We start from the raw sequence: 20,223 nt of genomic DNA on the forward strand, positions 1-20,223 counted from the left end.
TTCATATCAGCATTTAATTTTTGAAAATAAATAGAACATTTACATCCCCACACAGTGAGCATATCTTAGGACATACACTAAGATGGACACCTAAGAAAAAAAAGCAACAAGCAGGTTGCAATCACAACTAGAATAATAAAATCCAGTATTTAGATAATAATAAACATTGAAGTAAGGAATTAGAACAATGCTATGACTATTTAGCAAGAAAATAGGGGGTTGTGTTCAATTATATGAGGCATGAATAAAGATAATATTTTAAGCCTATGTTAAAAGATATGTCGGGTTTGTCAGCTATGTAAAGCATTTGGATTGGTTCACTGTTTGTCCAATTGGAGGAAGGAAGGCCCTAGAAAAAGGGCGCGTGTTTTTAACTTTTTATCAGCTTAGAGTACGGCTGTAAAGCCGAAACATGTCAGCTGTTTTTTCCTTTTCTCCAATCTGACCAACCAGCTGCTGTCAAGTCTCAAGTTACGATCTATGCAAACAGAGTTTTTACTTTGTCAGCAAATATTATTGGAACTTTTAAGTTGTAGCTGTTTATGCAGGAATAAAAGCTACCTTTTTTCATCTACCGGTGCTCCTGACTTGTCATTTGTTGAATACTAGACATGTGCGGTTCGTTTCGGATTTATTCGGAAATTCGGTAAATTCGGTAAATTCGGAGATTCGGATCGATTCGGATTTCCGAATTAAAATACTTCCGAATCTACCGAATGAATCCGAAATAGCTGCCGTATCTCCGAATAAATCCGAATTAGCTCGGTAAAATTCGGCATTTCCCCATAGGAAACAATGGGAGTTTCGGCTGAAAAAAAACTAACACCGCAGCCCCATTGTTTCCTATGGGGAAACACTAAGTCTGCACCTAACACCCTAACATGTACCCGAGTCTCTAAACACCCCTAATCTGACACTTATTAACCCCTAATCTGCTGCCTCCGCTATCGCTGACACCTGCATTATTTTATTAACCCCTAATCTGCCGACCGAATATCGCCGCCACCTACATTATAACTATTAACCCCTAATCTGCTGTCCCTAACACCGCCGACCCCTACATTATAGTTATTAACCCCTAATCTGCCCCCCCCAACGTCGCCGCAATCTAACTACAAGTATTAACCCCTAATCTGCCGACCCGATATCGCCGCCGCCTACATTATAGATATTAACCCCTAATCTGCTGTCCCTAACACCGCCGACCCCTACATTATAGTTATTAACCCCTAATCTGCCTCCCCCAACGTCGCCGCAATCTAACTACAAGTATTAACCCCTAATCTGCCGACCGCAAATCGCCGCAACTATAATAAATGTATTAACCCCTAAACCGCCGCACTCCCGCCTCGCAAACACTATAATACATTTTATTAACCCCTAATCTGCCCTCCCTAACATCGCCGCCACCTACCTACAATTATTAACCCCTAACCTCACGCCCGCACCGTCGCCGCTACTATAATAAGGTTATTAACCCCTAAACCTAAGTCTAACCCTAACACTAACACCCCCTAACTTAAATATAATTTAAATAAAACGAAATAAATTTACTATAGTTAAATCAATGAATCCTATTTAAAACTAAAGACTTACCTGTAAAATAAACCCTAATATAGCTACAATATAACTAATAGTTACATTGTAGCTATTTTAGCATTTATATTTATTTTACAGGCAACTTTGTATTTATTTTAACAGGGTACAATAGCTATTAAATAGTTATTGACTAATTAATAGCTACCTAGTTAAAATAAATACAAATTTACCTGTAAAATAAATCCTAACCTAAGTTACAATTACACCTAACACTACACTATCATTAAATAAATGAATCATATTTAAAACTAAATACTTACCTGTAAAATAAACCCTAATATAGCTACAATATAACTAATAGTTAAATTGTAGCTATTTTAGCATTTATATTTATTTTACAGGCAACTTTGTATTTATTTTAACTAGGTACAATAGCTATTAAATAGTTATTGACTAATTAATAGCTAACTAGTTAAAATAATTACAAAATTACCTGTAAAATAAATCCTAACCTAAGTTACAATAAAACCTAACACTACACTGTCATTAAATAAATTAACTACAAGTACCTACAATTATCTACAATTAAATAAACTAAAGTACAAAACCCCCCCACTAAATTACAAAAAATAAAAAACCACTAAATTACAAAAAATAAAAAAATATTACAAGAATTTTAAACTAATTACACCTAATCTAAGCCCCCTAATAAAATAACAAAGCCCCCCAAAATAAAAAAAATGCCCTACCCTATACTAAATTACAAAAGTTAACAGCTCTATTACCTTACCAGCCCTGAACAGGGCCCTTTGCGGGGCATGCCCCAAAGAAAACAGCTCTTTTGCCTTTAAAAAGAAAACACAATCCCCCCCCCCCACATTACAACCCACCACCCACATACCCCTACTCTAACCCAAACCCCCCTTAAATAAACCTAACACTACCCCCCTGAAGATCTCCCTACCTTGAGTCGTGTTCACCCAGCCGGGCCGAAGTCTTCATCCGATGGGGCAGAAGAGTACATCCAGACCGGCAGAAGTCTTCATCCAAGCGGGGCAAGAAGAGGTCTTCCATCCATCATACAAGTACCAAAATACAAACAAACACTAAATTACCAAAAATAATAAAATATTACAATAATTTTAAACTAATTACACCTAATCTAAGCCCCCTACTAGCTATTAATATAGCTTCAATATAACTAATAGTTACATTGTAGCTATTTTAGGATTTATATGTATTTTACAGGCAACTTTGTATTTATTTTAACTAGGTTCAATAGCTATTAAATAGATATTGACTATTTAATAGCTACCTAGTTAAAATAATTACAAAATTACCTGTAAAATAAATCCTAACCTAAGTTACAATTAAACCTAACACTACACTATCATTAAATAAATTAACTACAAGTACCTACAATTAAATACAATTAAAAAAACTAAACTAAAGTACAAACCCCCCCCCACTAAATTACAAAAAATAAAAAAATATTACAAGAATTTTAAACTAATTACACCTAATCTAAGCCCCCTAATAAAATAACAAAGCCCCCCAAAATAAAAAAAAATGCCCTACCCTATACTAAATTACAAAAGTTAACAGCTCTATTACCTTACCAGCCCTGAACAGGGCCCTTTGCGGGGCATGCCCCAAAGAAAACAGCTCTTTTGCCTGTAAAAAAAAAACACAATCTCCCCCCCCCCACATTACAACCCACCACCCACATACCCCTACTCTAACCCAAACCCCCCTTAAATAAACCTAACACTACCCCCCTGAAGATCTCCCTACCTTGAGTCGTGTTCACCCAGCCGGGCCGAAGTCTTCATCCGATGGGGCAGAAGAGGGCATCCAGACCGGCAGAAGTCTTCATCCAAGCGGGGCAAGAAGAGGTCTTCCATCCATCAGAAAAGTACAAAAAAACAAATAAACACTAAATTAGCAAAAATAATAAAATATTACAATAATTTTAAACTAATTACACCTAATCTAAGCCCCCTACTAGCTATTAATATAGCTACAATATAACTAATAGTTACATTGTAGCTATTTTAGGATTTATATTTATTTTACAGGCAACTTTGTATTTATTTTAACTAGGTACAATAGCTATTAAATAGTTAATAACTATTTAATAACTACCTAGCTAAAATAAATACAAATTTACCTGTAAAATAAACCCTAACCTAAGTTACAATTACACCTAACACTACACTGTCATTAAATTAACTAAATAAATTAATCCTATATAAAACTAAATACTTACCTGTAAAATAAACCCTAATATAGCTACAATATAACTAATAGTTACATTGTAGCTATTTTAGCATTTATATTTATTTTACAGGCAACTTTGTATTTATTTTAACTAGGTACAATAGCTATTAAATAGATATTTACTGTTTAATAGCTACCTAGTTAAAATAATTACAAAATTACCTGTAAAATAAATCCTAACCTAAGTTACTATTAAACCTAACACTACACTATCATTAAATAAATTAACTACAAGTACCTACAATTAAATACAATGAAATAAACTAAACTAAAGTACAAAAAAAAAAACACTAAATTACAAAAAATAAAAAAAATTACAAGAATTTTAAACTAATTACACCTAATCTAAGCCCCCTAATAAAATAACAAAGCCCCCCAAAATAAAAAAAATGCCCTACCCTATACTAAATTACAAAAGTAATCAGCTCTATTACCTTACCAGCCCTGAACAGGGCCTTTTGCGGGGCATGCCCCAAAGAAAACAGCTCTTTTGCCTGTAAAAAAAAACACAATACCCCCCCCCCCCACATTACAACCCACCACCCACATACCCCTACTCTAACCCAAACCCCCCTTAAATAAACCTAACACTACCCCCCTGAAGATCTCTCTACCGTGTCTTCACCCAGCGGGCCGAAGTCTTCATCCGATGGGGCAGAAGAGGACATCCAGACCGGCAGAAGTCTTCATCCAAGCGGGGCAAGAAGAGGTCTTCCATCCATCAGAAGTCTTGATCCAGGCGGCATCTTCTCTGTTCATCCATCGGGAGCGGAGCGGCAACATCCTGAAGACATCCCACGCAGAGCATCCTCTTCTTTCTTGATCCGACGACTAGGTGACTGTACCTTTAAGTGACGTCATCCAAGATGGCGTCCCTTGAATTCCGATTGGCTGATAGGATTCTATCAGCCAATCGGAATTAAGGTAGGAAAAATCTGATTGGCTGATTCAATCAGCCAATCAGATTCAAGTTCAATCCGATTGGCTGATGGAATCAGCCAATCAGATTGACCTCGCATTCTATTGGCTGTTCCGATCAGCCAATAGAATGCGAGCTCAATCTGATTGGCTGATTCCATCAGCCAATCGGATTGAACTTGAATCTGATTGGCTGATTGAATCAGCCAATCAGATTTTTCCTACCTTAATTCCGATTGGCTGATAGAATCCTATCAGCCAATCGGAATTCAAGGGACGCCATCTTGGATGACGTCACTTAAAGGTACAGTCACCTAGTCGTCGGATCAAGAAAGAAGAGGATGCTCTGCGTGGGATGTCTTCAGGATGCTGCCGCTCCGCTCCCGATGGATAAACAGAGAAGATGCCGCCTGGATCAAGACTTCTGATGGATGGAAGACCTCTTCTTGCCCCGCTTTGATGAAGACTTCTGCCGGTCTGGATGTCCTCTTCTGCCCGATCGGATGAAGACTTCGGCCCGCTGGGTGAAGACACGGTAGAGAGATCTTCAGGGGGGTAGTGTTAGGTTTATTTAAGGGGGGTTTGGGTTAGAGTAGGGGTATGTGGGTGGTGGGTTGTAATGTGGGGGGGGGTATTGTGTTTTTTTTTACAGGCAAAAGAGCTGTTTTCTTTGGGGCATGCCCCGCAAAAGGCCCTGTTCAGGGCTGGTAAGGTAATAGAGCTGATTACTTTTGTAATTTAGTATAGGGTAGGGCATTTTTTTTATTTTGGGGGGCTTTGTTATTTTATTAGGGGGCTTAGATTAGGTGTAATTAGTTTAAAATTCTTGTAATTTTTTTTATTTTTTGTAATTTAGTGTTTATTTTTTTTGGACTTTAGTTTAGTTTATTTCATTGTATTTAATTGTAGGTACTTTTAGTTAATTTATTTAATGATAGTGTAGTGTTAGGTTTAATAGTAACTTAGGTTAGGATTTATTTTACAGGTAATTTTGTAATTATTTTAACTAGGTAGCTATTAAACAGTAAATATCTATTTAATAGCTATTGTACCTAGTTAAAATAAATACAAAGTTGCCTGTAAAATAAATATAAATCCTAAGGTAGCTACAATGTAACTATTAGTTATATTGAAGCTATATTAGGGTTTATTTTACAGGTAAGTATTTTGTTTTAAATATGATTCATTTATTTAGTTAATTTAATGACAGTGTAGTGTTAGGTGTAATTGTAACTTAGGTTAGGGTTTATTTTACAGGTAAATTTGTATTTATTTTAGCTAGGTAGTTATTAAATAGTTATTAACTATTTAATAGCTATTGTACCTAGTTAAAATAAATACAAAGTTGCCTGTAAAATAAATATAAATCCTAAAATAGCTACAATGTAACTATTAGTTATATTGTAGCTATATTAATAGCTAGTAGGGGGCTTAGATTAGGTGTAATTAGTTTAAAATTATTGTAATATTTTATTATTCTTGCTAATTTAGTGTTTGTTTATTTTTTTGTACTTTTCTGATGGATGGAAGACCTCTTCTTGCCCCGCTTGGATGAAGACTTCTGCTGGTCTGGATGTCCTCTTCTGCCCCATCGGATGAAGACTTCGGCCCGGCTGGGTGAACACGACTCAAGGTAGGGAGATCTTCAGGGGGGTAGTGTTAGGTTTATTTAAGGGGGGTTTGGGTTAGAGTAGGGGTATGTGGGTGGTGGGTTGTAATGTGGGGGGGGGGGGGTATTGTGTTTTTTTTTAACAGGCAAAAGAGCTGTTTTCTTTGGGGCATGCCCCGCAAAAGGCCCTGTTCAGGGCTGGTAAGGTAATAGAGCTGTTAACTTTTGTAATTTAGTATAGGGTAGGGCATTTTTTTTTTATTTTGGGGGGCTTTGTTATTTTATTAGGGGGCTTAGATTAGGTGTAATTAGTTTAAAATTCTTGTAATATTTTTTTATTTTTTGTAATTTAGTGGGGGGGGGGTTTGTACTTTAGTTTAGTTTTTTTAATTGTATTTAATTGTAGGTACTTGTAGTTAATTTATTTAATGATAGTGTAGTGTTAGGTTTAATTGTAACTTAGGTTAGGATTTATTTTACAGGTAATTTTGTAATTATTTTAACTAGGTAGCTATTAAATAGTCAATATCTATTTAATAGCTATTGAACCTAGTTAAAATAAATACAAAGTTGCCTGTACAATAAATATAAATGCTAAAATAGCTACAATGTAACTATTAGTTATATTGCAGCTATATTAGGGTTTATTTTACAGGTAAGTCTTTAGTTTTATATAGGATTCATTTATTTAGTTAATTTAATGATAGTGTAGTGTTAGGTGTAATTGTAACTTAGGTGATGATTTATTTTACAGGTACATTTGTATTTATTTTAGCTAGGTAGTTATTAAATAGTTATTAACTATTTAATAACTATTGTACCTAGTTAAAATAAATACAAAGTTGCCTGTAAAATACATATAAATCCTAAAATAGCTACAATGTAACTATTAGTTATATTGAAGCTATATTAATAGCTAGTAGGGGGCTTAGATTAGGTGTAATTAGTTTAAAATTATTGTAATATTTTATTATTTTTGGTAATTTAGTGTTTGTTTGTATTTTGGTACTTGTATGATGGATGGAAGACCTCTTCTTGCCCCGCTTGGATGAAGACTTCTGCCGGTCTGGATGTACTCTTCTGCCCCATCGGATGAAGACTTCGGCCCGGCTGGGTGAACACGACTCAAGGTAGGGAGATCTTCAGGGGGGTAGTGTTAGGTTTATTTAAGGGGGGTTTGGGTTAGAGTAGGGGTATGTGGGTGGTGGGTTGTAATGTGGGGGGGGGAGATTGTGTTTTTTTTTTACAGGCAAAAGAGCTGTTTTCTTTGGGGCATGCCCCGCAAAGGGCCCTGTTCAGGGCTGGTAAGGTAATAGAGCTGTTAACTTTTGTAATTTAGTATAGGGTAGGGCATTTTTTTTATTTTGGGGGGCTTTGTTATTTTATTAGGGGGCTTAGATTAGGTGTAATTAGTTTAAAATTCTTGTAATATTTTTTTATTTTTTGTAATTTAGTGTTTGTTTTTTTTGTAATTTAGTGGGGGGTTTTTGTACTTTAGTTTATTTAATTGTAGATAATTGTAGGTACTTGTAGTTAATTTATTTAATGACAGTGTAGTGTTAGGTTTAATTGTAACTTAGGTTAGGATTTATTTTACAGGTAATTTTGTAATTATTTTAACTAGGTAGCTATTAATTAGTCAATAACTATTTAATAGCTTTTGTACCTAGTTATAATAAATACAAAGTTGCCTGTAAAATAAATATAAATGGTAAAATAGCTACAATGTAACTATTAGTTATATTGTAGCTATCTTAGGGTTTATTTTACAGGTAAGTATTTTGTTTTAAATATGATTCATTTATTTAATGATAGTGTAGTGTTAGGTGTAATTGTAACTTAGGTTAGGATTTATTTTACAGGTAAATTTGTAATTATTTTAACTAGGTAGCTATTAAACAGTAAATATCTATTTAATAGCTATTGTACCTTGTTAAAATAAATACAAAGTTGCCTGTAAAATAAAAATAAATCCTAAAATAGCTACAATGTAACTATTAGTTATATTGTAGCTATATTAGGGTTTATTTTACAGGTAAGTCTTTAGTTTTAAATAGGATTCATTTATTTAACTATAGTAAATTTATTTCGTTTTATTTAAATTATATTTAAGTTAGGGGGTGTTAGTGTTAGGGTTAGACTTAGGTTTAGGGGTTAATAACCTTATTATAGTAGCGGCGACGTTGGGGGCGGGAGATTAGGGGTTAATAATTGTAGGTAGGTGGCGGCGACGTTGGGGGGGGCAGATTAGGGGTTAATAACTATAATGTAGGGGTCGGCGGTGTTAGGGACACCAGATTAGGGGTTAATAGCTATAATGTAGGCGGCGGCGATATCGGGTCGGCAGATTAGGGGTTAATACTTGTAGTTAGATTGCGGCGACGTTGGGGGGAGGCAGATTAGGGGTTAATAATTATAATGTAGGGGTCGGCGGTGTTAGGGACAGCAGATTAGGGGTTAATAGCTATAATGTAGGCGGCGGCGATATCGGGTCGGCAGATTAGGGGTTAATACTTGTAGTTAGATTGCGGCGACGTTGGGGGAGGCAGATTAGGGGTTAATAACTATAATGTAGGGGTCGGCGGTGTTAGGGACACCAGATTAGGGGTTAATAGCTATAATGTAGGCGGCGGCGATATCGGGTCGGCAGATTAGGGGTTAATACTTGTAGTTAGATTGCGGCGACGTTGGGGGAGGCAGATTAGGGGTTAATAACTATAATGTAGGGGTCGGCGGTGTTAGGGACAGCAGATTAGGGGTTAATAGCTATAATGTAGGCGGCGGCGATATCGGGTCGGCAGATTAGGGGTTAATACTTGAAGTTAGATTGCGGCGACTTGGGGGGGGCAGATTAGGGGTTAATAACTATAATGTAGGGGTCGGCGGAGTTAGGGACAGCAGATTAGGGGTTAATAGCTATAATGTAGGCGGCGGCGATATCGGGTCGGCAGATTAGGGGTTAATACTTGTAGTTAGATTGCGGCGACGTTGGGGGAGGCAGATTAGGGGTTAATAACTATAATGTAGGGGTCGGCGGTGTTAGGGACAGCAGATTAGGGGTTAATAGCTATAATGTAGGCGGCGGCGATATCGGGTCGGCAGATTAGGGGTTAATACTTGTAGTTAGATTGCGGCGACGTTGGGGGAGGCAGATTAGGGGTTAATAACTATAATGTAGGGGTCGGCGGTGTTAGGGACAGCAGATTAGGGGTTAATAGCTATAATGTAGGTTGCGGCGATATCCGATCGGCAGATTAGGGGTTAAATAATGTTATTATAGGGTTTGCGATGTGGGGGGGCCTCGGTTTAGTGATTCATAGGTAGTTTATGGGTGTTAGTGACTTAGTGTACTAAATGGGTGTTAGTGTACTAAAACATACCGAATTTCGGAACGGAATAGAACCGAATTCAGCCGAATCAGAATAAATCCGAAACGAATTTATTCGGATCCGAATAAATCCGAAACGAATTTATTCAAATTTTGCCGAATCCGATTCGATCCGAAACGAAATTTGAAAAGTCCGAATCGATCCGAACCGAAAACGAACCGAATTTTTTAGCCGTGCACATGTCTATTGAATACCTTTTAAAAATGAGGCCTCTGTTGAACAGATTTGTAAGTCGGCGACTTGGTCTTCGCTTCATACTTTTTCTAAATTCTACAAATTTGATACTTTTGCTTCCTCGGAGGCTATTTTTGGGAGAAAGGTCTTGCAGGCAGTGGTGCCTTTCGTTTAAGTTCCTGCCTTGTCCCTCCCTTCATCCGTGTCCTAAAGCTTTGGTATTGGTATCCCACAAGTAATGGATGAACCCGTGGACTGGATACACCTTACAAGAGAAAACAAAATTTATGCTTACCTGATGAATTTCTTTCTCTTGTGGTGTATCCAGTCCACGGCCCGCCCTGTCACTTTAAGGCAGGTGTTTTTTATTTTTAAACTACAGTCACCACTGCACCCTATAGTTTCTCCTTTTTTCTTGCTTGTCTTCGATCGAATGACTGGGAATGGCAGTTAGGGGAGGAGCTATATAGACAGCTCTGCTGTGGGTGTCCTCTTGCAACTTCCTGTTGGGAAGGAGAATATCCCACAAGTAATGGATGAACCTGTGGACTGGATACACCACAAGAGAAAGAAATTTATCAGGTAAGCATAAATTTTGTTTTTATGTATTAAATGTATTCATATGTACAATATTAAATAAGCTTTTATTGCCAAGCCGTTTTTTGGGAGGAACTTTTTTCTGGAGATTGACTAAAATTAATTCTGAGTAAAATAACTTCTGGGTCATAGTGCCTTGTATCTTATATTTATACACATATCTTTTGAAAAGTCAAATCTTTATCCACGTTTAATGACGTTATCATAACACCATCATTACACTAAATATTAGTATAAACTACTAGTATGAAATCTGACTATAACAATAGGGTTATTTTGAAGGATTTTATTTAAACGCCCACATTAGGGTCAAGTTGAACTTGTAAAATATACTATTTAGGATTTATTATCAATTATTAAAACCCTATGATTAGGTTCATAAACTCTCAAATATTTGTAATACACCCCTTTCCAAATTAGGATGCATATTAGTGCACATCTACATGAAATCTAAGTCATATACACAAATTCATATATACAATCAGGCTATTTAATTATTATTCTGAGCATATTGACTCTGAGCTTTTGTAGAGCTATCCCACCCCCCACACTCTAGTACTTGTTTTCCATGCAGATAAGGTGGTTTTGCATACCAAACCTGGGTTTCTTCCTAAGGTTGTTTCTAATAGGAATATCAATCCGGAGATTGTTGTTCCTTCACTGTGTCCTAATCCTTCATCAAAGAAGGAACGTCTGTTGCACAATCTTGACATGGTTCGTGCCTCAAAGTTCTACTTACAAGCAACTAAAGATTTCTGTCAAACATCTTCATTGTTTGTTGTTTATTCTGGTAAACGGAGAGGTCAAAAGGCTACGGCTACCTCTCTTTCCTTGAGGCTGAAAAGCATCATCCGTTTGGCTTATGAGACTGCTGGCCAGCAGCCTCCTGAAAGAATTACTGCTCATTCCACTAGAGCAGTGGCTTCCACATGGGCTTTTAAAAATTTGTAAGGCGGAGACTTGGTCTTCGCTTCATACTTTTTCCAAATTTTCCAAATTCAATACTTTTGCTTCTTCAGAGGCTATTTTTGGGAGAAATGTTCTAGAGGCATTGGTGCCTTCCGTTTAATGTACCTGTCTTGTCCCTCCCTTCATCCGTGTCCTAAAGCTTTGGTATTGGTATCCCACAAGTATGGATGAGTCCGTGGACTCAATACATCTTACAAGAGAAAACATAATTTATGCTTACCTGATAAATTTATTTCTCTTGTGATGTATCGAGTCCATGGCCCGCCCTGCATATTTAAGACAGACAGTATATTTTTATTTAAAAAACTTCAGTCACCACTGCACCCTATAGTTTCTCCTTTTTCTTCCTAGCCTTCGGTTGAATGACTGGGGGGTGGAGCTAAGGGAGGAGCTATATAGACAGCTCTGCTGTGGGTGCTCTCTTTGCCACTTCCTGTAAGGAAGGAGAATATCCCACAAGTATGGATGAATCCGCGGACTCGATACATCACAAGAGAAATACATTTATCAGGTAAGCATAAATTATGTTTTTTCCACCATAATTTGAAAATAAATTATTTCCAAATCAGACAATGTGATTGTCTGGATTTGTTTCCACATTTTGTCTCTCATAGCTGAGGTATACCTATGATGAAAAATTACAGGCCTCTCTCATCTTCTTAAGTGGGAGAACTTGCACAATTGGTGGCTGACTAAATACTTTTTTGTCCCACTGTACATAAAGTTATTAACCCCTAATCTGCCGCTCCCCATATTGCCACCACCAAAATAAATCTATTAACCCCTAATTTGCTGCTCCCGATATCGCCACCACTATACTAAAGTTATTAACCCCTATTCCCCTGCACTCCAACATCGCCCACGCTATAATAAATCTATTAACCCCTATTCTGCCACTCCCCGACATCGCCGCCACTCAATAAAGCTATTAACCACTAAAGCTCTGGCCTCCCACATCACTACCACTAAATAAACCTATTAACCCCTAAACTGCCAGCCCCCGATATCGCAACAACCTAAATTAAACTATTAACCCCTAAACATAACCCTAAACGTAACCCTAAACCTAACACCCCCTAACTTAATTAAAGTTACAATTATTAACTAAATAATACCTATTTAAAACTAAATACATACTTACCTGTTAAATAAAACCTAAGCTAGCTATAATATAACTAATAGTTATATTGTAGCTAGCTTAGGTTTGATTTTTATTTCACAGGTAAGTTTCTATTTTTTTTAACTAGTTGAATAGTTATTAACTATTTACCAACTACCTAGTTAAAATAAATACAAACTTACCTGTAAAATAAAGCCGCCTTACACTAAAACCTACCATTACAAAAAATAAAAAACAATAAAATTACAAAAAATAAAAAACCTGCCATTACAAAAAAATAACAGACAAAATTATCCGAAACAATAAAAATTATTCCTATTCTAATACCCTGTTTTTTTTAAAAAAAAAAACACCACAAAATAAAAAAGTCTAATCTATAATAAACTACCAAGGGCCCATAAAAAGTCCTTTTGTGGGCCTTTAAAATGGCCTTTTGTAGGGCATTGCCCTAAAGATAGCAGCTCTTTTCCTACAAAAGAAAAACAAACACCCCCTAACAGTATACAAACCCCACCCCCAAACCCACAAAATAAAAATAAAGTAAAACCTAATCTACACATTGCCCTGAAAAGGGCATTTGTATGGGCATTGCCCTTAAAAGGGCAATGCCCATACAAATAAAAGGGCAATCAGCTCTTTTTCCTGTCCTTAAAAGGGCATTCAGCTCTTTATGAAATGCCCAACCCCTAATCTAAAAATAAAAACCCACCCAAAACGAAAAAAAAAATATTCCTATTCTAATACCCATTTAAAAAACAAACAAACAAAAAAAATAAAAGAAACCTAATCTAGAATAAAGGTGCCTTTTATAGTGCATTGCCCTAAAGATATCAGCTCTTTTTCTAAAAAAAAATACAAAGACCCACTAACATTACAAACCCCCACCAAAGCCACAAAATAAAAAAAAAATATTTAAAAAAACAAATCTACCTATTGCCTTGAAAAGGGCATTTGTATGAGCATTGCCCTGAAAAGGGCATTCTGGTCTTTTAAGAGGGCCCACCCTAATCTAAAAAAACCCACCCCAAAAAAAATTAAAAAACCTAACACTAACCCCTCTTTAGGTACTCACAGTTGTTGAAGTCCCACTTGAACATTCTTTATCCTGGTGACTCCATCTTCATCCAGGCGGCATTTTCATCCAGGTGGCTCCATCTTCATCCATCACGGAACCGGTATTTTCTTCATCCCTGATTCGAATCAGCCAATAGAATGAGAGCTGCTTAAATCCTATTGGCTGATTTGAACAGCCAATAGGATTTTAGCAGCCCTAATTCCTATTGGCTGATTCAAAATTTTCAGCCAATAGGAATGCAATGGTGTCCCCAGTATAAAAGGGGTACATTTGCATTTCAATCCTCAGTGTGCGGCGGACGATCGCATGAAGAGGACCTCCACATCGGATCGATGGACCTCCACCTGGACCTCTGCCTTGGACCTCCGTCTGGACCTCCGCTTTGGACCTTCACCTGGACCTTCGCCTTGGACCTCCGCCTGGATCTCCATCTTGGACCTCTGCCTTGGACCTTTGCCTGTACCTCCGCCTTGGACCTCCTCCTGGACCCCCGCCTTGGACCTTCGCCTGGACCTCCACCTTGGACCTTTGCCTGGACCTCCGCCTCCGTGCATCGACAGCTCTGCCTCCACAGGGATGAAGAAGATGCCAGTCCTGTGATGGATGAAGATGGAGCCGTTTGGATGTCCGGACTTCAGAAACTATGGATCATCGGGAGTTAGTGTTGAGATTTTTTAAACTTTTTTGGGTGTTTTTTTTTTTTAGTTTAGGGTTTGGGCTTTTCTTAAAAGAGCTAAATGCCCTTTTTAGGGCAATGCAAAAGAGCTAAATGCCATTTTAAGGTCAATGCCCATACAAATACCCTTTTCAGGGCAATGAGTAGCTTAGGTTTTTGTTGAGTTAGGTTTATTATTTTGGGGATTTGGTTGGGTGGTGGGTTTTACTGTTGGGGGGCGTTTGTATTTTTTTTACAGGTAAAAGGGCTGAATTCTTTGGGACAATGCCCCACTAAAGGCCCTTTTAAGGGCCATTGGTAGTTTATTATAGGCTAGGGTTTTTTTTATTTTGTGGGGGGGGGGCTTTTTTATTTTGATAGGGCTATAATATTAGGTGTAATTCTTTTTTATTTTTGACAATTTGTTTATTATTTTTCGTAATTTAGTGTTTTTTTTGTAATTTAGTTATTTTATTTTTTTTGTATTTAGATACTTTTTTTTAATTTTTAGAGTAGTGTTTTTTTTTAATGTGTAGTTTAGTTTAATTGGTAGTTAGTTTAATTGTAGTTTAATAATTATCTTAGTTTAATTGTTAGTTTAAAATTAATTTATTTAATTTAACAGGTAAGTTTTAATTTAATTTAAGATAGGGAAATTATAATTTTAATATAACGTTGGGGGGGGCGTTAGGTTTAGGGGTTACTAGTTTAAATTAGTTTATTGCGATGTGGGTGACTTTTGGTTTAGGGGTTAATAGTTTAATTAAGTATATTTTGTTGTGGGGGGCTTGTGGTTTAGGGGTTAATAGGTTTATTATAGTGTCGTCGGTGTCGGGGAGCGGCGGAATAGGGGTTAATAATTTTAGTATAGTGGGGGCGATGTGGGCAGATGGCAGATTAGGGGTTAATAATATTTAAATAGTGTTTGCGATGCGGGAGGGCATTGGCTTAGGGGTTAATAACTTTTTTTTATTATAGTAGTGACAATGTCGGGGAGCGGAGGAATAGAGTTTAATACATTTTATTAGTGGCGGCGATGTTGGGAGTAGCAGATTAGGGGTTAATAACTTTAATATAGTATTTGAGATGCGGGAAGGCCTTGGTTTAGGGGTTAATAGGTAGTTTATGGGTGTAAGTGTACTTTTTAACACTTTAGTTATGAGTTTTATGTTACAGCTTTGTTGCGTAACACTCATAACTACTGCTCTCAGGTGGCGGTACAGATCTTGTCGGTATAGGCTGCAACGCAAGCTTTTTAGCCTCACCGCAAAACTTGTAATGGCTGCGCTATGGAAGTCCCATGAAAAAACATAATTTTTACGAGTGAGGGACTGACGTTGCGTTACAAGCTAAAAGGCTTGCGGTACAGCTATACCGACAAGACTTGTAATGGCAGCATTGCTGTTTTAACGCTGAAATTACCATTTTTTCAGCGTTAAAATACGAACGCAAAACTTGTAATCTAGGTGTTAATTAGTTATGTACTTACAATTTTACACAATTCTATAATATATCCCTTGATATTTAGTGCCAAAAATTGATCACATCATATTTAGAGTTTAAACCTAGAGGAACTCTGGTTTTTAATATAGGAATCAAAAATACCTCTTGTTTGGCTAGTTTCCCTCTCCATCTCCACCTCTACCCTGAAATCTCACCACTTCTATTATTGTCCTCCGCAATGTGTTTGTGCTTTTATTATGTTTATTTGTGAAGTGCTGAATGAGGGGGTGGAAAGGGAACCTGCTTTTAAATTTAAAATATATGTGGTGAGTCCTACATACTGTACCTGCCATATTGTGCAGGTTAGAAGGCATACAATATATACCGACCTGCAATTAGCACAGGATCTGTGTTTCAAAACTTCCCCAGTTACTGTGGCTTTAAAGGAGACGCCCAATGAAATATGTTCACATGCCTTACAAGATATAATACTACATCTTTATACTCCTTTAAAACTTAACCAAGATGATTTGTTTGTATATGGACCTTGGAGACCTCCCCCTACCATGGATTCCTCATACAGAAAGCAGCAGAGGCTTTAAGTTCCATGGTGGATGGATCTCCTGAGCCAATAGCTGCACAGTATATGGACCGTGTGCAAGAATCAGCATCTGGATATTGTAGTGAGCAGGAAGCAACTTGAGTTGCTTGGTGGCATTCCCAGTTGGCACTATAACTATCTAGGTTTAAACGCAGAGGAGAACTGGCATTGTCTACCCACTGTGTGAGTACCTGAAATGAGATCCACATTATGGTATAACCACTAGATGGTAAGCCCTATCTGCTTGTTCTAATTGTATAGAGGTTTGATAGTGAAGAAATTTGGCCTGAGGTCTCTGATACGTGTTTTTAAGCATTTGTAGATTCACTATTGTCAAGTTCCATATTCTGCCCATGAATATAAACAGAGATAATGAGGATACTCTGATTGGTGAATGGTAGTTCTTCTTTGATTAGGGGAGGGGTTAAGAACCTGTTTACTGTGTTGGTTTATTTTCACTTAGTCTGGTGAAGGGGTCAGAGCCCCAAAACGTCACAGATATGTTTATATGATTTGTGCACAATAAAACAGTGAGTGCAAGCCTTGCTTTTGGATCTATTACAGATTTTAGCCTGCACCCTGGTTGCTCCCTGGACAGTGAGAGTGTGCTTTGCAGGGCTTTAATATATATATCTAGCCATATACCATATCCCTTTTTAAACCTTTAAAAACTTTTTAGTAATATTTAAATAATATAAAAAGTGTGTGTATATAAATATATATCTGTGTAATAGTTTATTTTAATAGGTGTTTGATGTGTTTTGGGAAAAAAATATTTTTAACCCTTCCACTTTACTTCAGTTCTCAAGCCGTGCAGTTACGGCTTTCACTCACAGACAGTCATACTGGATGAGATCAGGAAGCGGCATCAACAAATACTTGCTCTATCAATTAAAGTTATCAATTAATAATAAGCTTATTTACACTAATAAAAAAATAGTGCAATCAATGTCCCTACCATCACAGATGCCCATCATACTAATAATGCAGCTGTTCAAATCAAAGGAGAGACATATATGTAAATTGTTATTGTTTTGGCACACAACAGGTTATTTGCACAAATGGCCCTACACACTATTAATAGGCATCAATGAACATGCAGTGGTGTAATCAATAAACCCATAAATGGCCATTTTGGTTGTCTTCAAATGTATCCATGTTAATGTTTAATTAAGCTATCACAAGATTAACAAGGCAGATAATGATTTTGTGTTGTTTTCTGGAGGTAAAGATTTCTTGCTTGAGGGGTAATAATGACTGAAGCATTTTGTGATTGTGATCACTATAAAAACACACTGACAATAGCAGCTGATGTTCATAAATAGTTATCTGCCAAAAACAAATGAAATATTGTGATCTACATTAGCATGCAAGAACACCAAAGTAAAATAAAGAGCCAGATAGGATATTTAACATAAATAAGTGGATTTGAAAGCACTAGAATATATTAGAAAACATTTTTTTTCCTGATGGGATAAATTCTGCTACTGAATCCTCTCAATCAAATGTACTGGGTGAGCTAACACAGCATACAGAGCCACAGGAAAACCAAGTGAGTAGGTTTTCCAATGGTTTTCAAACATTTTTTTTATGGGACACACAGTGATAATAGAATGCAGGGACTGTACACATGCTGGGTGTTGCTCTCAGATTTTTCCTGATGCTGATTGGTAGGTATGTTCTGTGCACTGTACTTGGAAACTGTCTACTAGGGATGGGCGAATGTTTCGCAACATTCGAAAAACGGTACAAATTTTAACACATTCGTTCGTTTCGAATCGAATTTAGAATGTTTACATAACATTCTAACATTCGATTTTCGAATGTTCGGTTTTGAATTTTACGATTACATTCGAAAATATTCTTTTTGAAAAATTCGAATTGAGATTGTAATAGTATTTCTAATGCTTTTTCTTCAAATGTAATATTCGAATTATGCAATATTCGAATTCGAAAAATTCGAATTTAGATTGTAATAGTATTTCTAATGCTTTTTCTTTAAATGTAATATTCGAATTATGCAATGCGTGTATTCAAATTCGAAAAATTCGAATTTAGATTGTAATAGTATTTCTAATGCTTTTTCTTTAAATGTAATATTCAAATTATGCAATATTCGAATTCGAAAATTTCGAATTTAGATTGTAATAGTATTTCTAATGCTTTTTCTTTAAATGTAATATTCGAATTATGCAATACGTGTATTCGAATTCGAAAAATTCGAATTTAGATTGTAATAGTATTTCTAATGCTTTTTCTTTAAATGTAATATTCAAATTATGCAATATTCGAATTCGAAAAATTCGAATTTAGATTGTAATAGTATTTCTAATGCTTTTTCTTTAAATGTAATATTCAAATTATGCAATACGTGTATTCGAATTCGAAAAATTCGAATTTAGATTGTAATAGTATTTCTAATGCTTTTTCTTTAAATGTAATATGCGAATTATGCAATATTCGAATATCGAAAAATTCGAATTAATATTCGAATTTGAAAAATTCGAATTTATATGTTTGTAATAGTATTTCTAATGCTTTCTTTAAATGTAATATTCGAATTATGCAATATTCTATATGGAAACATTCAAAATGATATATTTGTATCTATTATGTATCAATTTACTAGATTCCCGCCCTACCACATGAACTATTGAACTTCTGAACAGTATTTGTTAAATAGAATGTTAAATTTGAAATTTCGAATGTGGACATTCGATATAATTATAAACATTCAAATTCTAAAGTGACATTCGAAAACTGTAAATAACATTCGATTTTCGAATTTTTAAGAATATTCGTTCTTATCGACATTCGGATTTAGAATTCGAATTTCGGTAATAATATTCGTTCTATATTCGAAATTCGAAAATTTACACATTCGCCCACCCCTACTGTCTACCAATCAGCACCACTTAAAAGTCGAGATCAGAGTCTGGAATGTGCATGTCATGCTGAGTTCGATATCTTGGGGGCAGTATAGTCCCATTATGATTTTGAATTCCATGTCTTTTTAAAGGGACGTTAAAAACCTCCCGCTTTAGTCTAGAAATCTGCAAATCAGCCACTTGTTTAGGTCATTTACAGCATTTTGAAGGAAACCAAGGTTACAGAATAAGTTTTTTGGTCTCTCCAGACAGCGTGGAACAAGCGTCATTTTTACACAAAAGCAAGCAGTGTTTCACGTCCCTTTAAATAGTTTCTATAGCTTTTTTAAAGTGCTCTAAATAATTTACAAAGCTTTAATAGTATGTAGAATTTTAGTAATGTCCTGTTTCTATATGTCTGGCTGCATCTTTTCCAAGTTCCTGCTTGTTTAGTTTCTTAAAGGACATTTATCCTAGCACATCCTTGGCACCAAACTCCCACTTTACTAATCTCTCTTCATCTTGTACGTGTACTGCAATATCCATATCTTCTCATCGTTGAGGATACCCGGGGGGCTCTCACTAATCAAGTCACTGTGCAGAGACAGCTGCCAGACTTAGCAGCAGATTATCTAGGAAATAAATATCTAATCATGAAGATACATTGATTGACTTGGCTTGCAAGCTTTTGGTTACTGGCCATTTTCAATTCTCAATTGAACAGGAACGTGTCTTGTTTTAAACCTGTTGTTCTGCTGTTTTGACTTAATATTAAAAATACAAATTCATCCTTATAGGAATTTTTCAGCTGTATTCATTTCAATTCCAGAGAGAACAGAATGGGAAAGACTGTAGATTTCAATGATATGAAATTATATAGGGCTAGATTACAAGTGTAGTGGAAAAAAATTGTTTTTGTGGAAGCGATATTTGCGCTCCACTGAGTAATACCAGTACACGCTGGTTAAGCGCAATACGAATGCAAGC

Source organism: Bombina bombina, chromosome 4 (assembly GCF_027579735.1).
Source record: "Bombina bombina isolate aBomBom1 chromosome 4, aBomBom1.pri, whole genome shotgun sequence".
Classification (NCBI taxonomy): Eukaryota; Metazoa; Chordata; class Amphibia; order Anura; family Bombinatoridae; genus Bombina; species Bombina bombina.